The sequence below is a fragment of the Bidens hawaiensis genome, unplaced genomic scaffold, assembly GCF_021521415.1.
Source record: "Bidens hawaiensis isolate Kalapana, Puna unplaced genomic scaffold, B.hawaiensis_p1.1 tig00045575_1, whole genome shotgun sequence".
Taxonomy (NCBI): domain Eukaryota; kingdom Viridiplantae; phylum Streptophyta; class Magnoliopsida; order Asterales; family Asteraceae; genus Bidens; species Bidens hawaiensis.
The window spans coordinates 76358-79795 of NW_027498125.1; the positions used below are offsets into that span (position 1 = coordinate 76358).

Below are 3438 nucleotides of genomic sequence, written 5' to 3' on the forward strand. Positions count from 1 at the left end.
TTTTCCACCAACTGCAGGCTATGCACGTGCTACGACAGGTTGGTGAGTAGGCAGCGGCTGATAGTGACATTAAGTAATAGAGCATGCTGCTCGTTGTACTGTTGTCAGTGAGCTGTCGCAGCTTTGGTCAGATCTTTTGTCCATACCTCGTCAGGTACAGTACAAAAGATCCTCCAGTAGCGTACGGACTGCTCATTTGGGCGGGAGTTTTCCCGGCTTTGGGGCGGGAATATTCCCAGCTTGCTCACTCCTTCTTCAGGTGACATTACTGAATTATTTAAGAGTTAAGTGCCTTGTGCGTGTAGCCTTGCTGCGCGGGTAGCCTTCCTGATGGCTAGTATCCGTTGCTGCGGGAACAGGCGGAGTACGTCGACCACTGGGAGGCTTTTCCTGCGGGAACAGCTTGCGTACTGCGCGTAAGGACGTCACGTCTCTGAGCATGGTGGGTCCTGCGGATCCAGTTGGTTTCTGCGCAGACGTCTCTCTTCAAGGTGTCTTACGAGTTTAGCCTTTGCGCAGACGTCCCTGTTGAAGGTGAGTCTTGCGGGTTCAACTGCGCAGACGTCCCTCTTTGAGGTGAGTCTTGCGGGTCCAACTGGGCTCTGCTGGGACCTACCTCTTCACTAACATACTTCAATGTTTTTGTTTTCATTTACTTCTTCCATATTTTAACAAAAGAATAATAATGAAAATACGATAACTAAAACATTATTCTATATAGAAAAAAAACAATAGATTCGTGTTATATAATAAAATTTGTGTTGGACTACTTGAAACCTAGCTTGTGCAGATTTTGAAAGAATAAAATTGAAAAATAGAATAAAAACAAGATTTACAATCCTCTCAAAGTGGGTTTCGTGCTAACAGAGAAGTTGAATAATAGAAACTTGTGACAAAGATTCTTATCTTAAACCTTGTATTTTATGTCTGGATTGAGATTCCATGACAAGAACTTAAATCAGTATATATCACAGGTTACTTGTAAAAGTTAGGAGCTTACTTTAAAGTAAAAATGTTTTTTTTTTAATTTCTTTTTTTTATCGTGTGTTATTATTTAAGTCGGTTACCATATAATGAAGTAAAGTTAAAGTTTGAAGCCTTCACTTTGAGAAGCCTCCATATTTTGGAAGGACATATAACCTAGGTTTGTTACCGAGAGGCGGAGAGATTGATAGGAGTATGAAGAGTCAGATGAGCCGTCAACGCGTGCAACATGTATATCCAGTGTTTCCAATTAAGTTGCTGAAGTTTCCCATGTTCATAAAATTATAAAAGTATGTAGCAATGTTGACGTTTAAAACAATGTAAAAACTTTAAAAACCTATTACCAACCCCCCCCCCCCTCTCTCTCTCTATATAATATATATATATATATATTTCCAAATTTCTATATCACTATACATAACCTTTTTTTATACAAATCAATAGCAAATTAGAAACAATTTTCATCTTATTCAGATTTCCCATTATATAAGCGTACCTTTCTCGTCAGATTTACATGCAAGTGATAATATATCGATTTACATGCTTGGATTTCAACCTTTTTCCACATAAGATTTCTTTTCACTTATTCAAAATTTCCCGTCGCTAAACTTTCCATCAGCATCGTCTGACTCATGCTTCTCTTTCTTCATTTTCTTATTGTTTTTCAAACCAACTGTTTGAACACACGATTTTCGAACCCAACGATCAAACTTTTCTATTTCCGCATACATGTGATAGGATACCAATTAAAGCTAGATTCGAACCTGAAAACTATGCAAACACCTTCAGAAGTCTTGTTTATGGTATGTTTAACAAGAAAAATAAAAGATTCTTTACTTTCATAAAACTAATCTTTGTTATTATAGCTGTAAAATTGAAAGGGACACATTATTTTTTCTAAAAAAATCAATTTTGATTAGATCCCTCTGTCTCATGGTCTTCATTCCACCACACCCTTTCTTATATGGACAAAAGACTGAAGTATTCTGCACCTAACTAGACTTGTTCTCATTCTCTCTGCCAACACCTCTCTCTCTCTCTCTCTCTCTCTCTCTCTCTCTTATCTCTTCAGTCTAAGTGATCATCATTCAACACTAAAAGTATAAGCATGGAAGTTGTCAACATGAGAGATCACACGCTACAAAATGATCAAACCTACATCAAGAAACGAGACACAACCCTACAAGATATTAGTATCCAAAATCCATCACCACCACCACCACCAACAGCCACCACATCTCCACCATCAGCCTCAGCTTCTCCTACTCATGAATTCTCATTCACCATCTCTCTCAACCCTAACCCACCTCCAAAATCCACACAAGATGCTCATAGATACTTCAACAACAACACTTATAATATTGATACTACTACTACTACTACTACTAATAATAATAATAATTATAATAATTATGACAATGATGTCAGCTTGACACCACCACCAGAACCATTGACTGCTATTGACCTCTCCGGCCGATGACATCTTCTTCCACGGCCACCTCCTCCCCCTCCACCTCCTCTCTCATCTTCCGGTATCCGTATCGCCTCGCTCTTCCACAAACTCAATGGACAGTTTACCCTTCCCATGAGAGACATTTTAAAAGACCAACATAACCCTACTGGAAACACTAGTTTCCATTATCACCACAGGAACACCTTCTCGGATTTCAACTTGCCCAACAATAATAATGCTAATCAAACAAGACCAAAGTCGAAATCCTTTTCGATATTCGGTCGATCTAAATTGAAAAAAGGACAGCTTGATCAAGATCAAGAACAAGAAAGAAATAACAACAACAATAACAATAACTCCAAGAAGAAGCTTAAACAAGAAGTGGCTCAACTCATCAAAAGGTACATGAAAATGGTGAGGCCATTTATGTCATTTACAAAAGAAAAGAGGCCGAATAATACCGAGTTTAATCGACAGCCTCATTCGTTTTCTGGTAACTTGTTGAGCTCCAGAAGGAATGGTTTGCCTGTGGATATGAATAATAAAGGTGTTGGGAAAAGAGGGAAGTTTTCAGCACCCGCGTCGATGAGGACTTCCCCAACGAATAGCGGGATACTTATGGCTTCGGGAACCGTAAGCCCGGCTATAAGCACAACTAGTGATAGCACCATGGAAGAGTTACAAGCTGCCATTCAAGCTGCTATTGCTCATTGTAAGAATTCTATTGCAATTGAAGATAAAGTTCAAGCTTAAAAAGCTTAATATTCAAGGTTCACAGTATAATCAATCTTCTTAAATTGTTGTATATAATAATCTGGTTATATATTTTTGTATAATTGATCTTATAATTCAAAAGTATCATTATATTTGTGCTGGCTGTATACATGAACATAAACAATAAAACAAATCAGTTCTTATATTAAATTAGACCAAAATAAGTTTTCTGGGATTTGTATCATCATCATCATCATCATCATCGTACTCAGTATATCCCACCAATA

General features: G+C 38.0%; 1 pseudogene; it reads left to right on the forward strand.

Moving 5' to 3' along the window:
• Nucleotides 1-1855: 1855 nt before the first annotated feature.
• LOC143595851 (BRI1 kinase inhibitor 1-like) lies at nucleotides 1856-3364 on the forward strand (annotated as a pseudogene).
• Nucleotides 3365-3438: the final 74 nt, after the last annotated feature.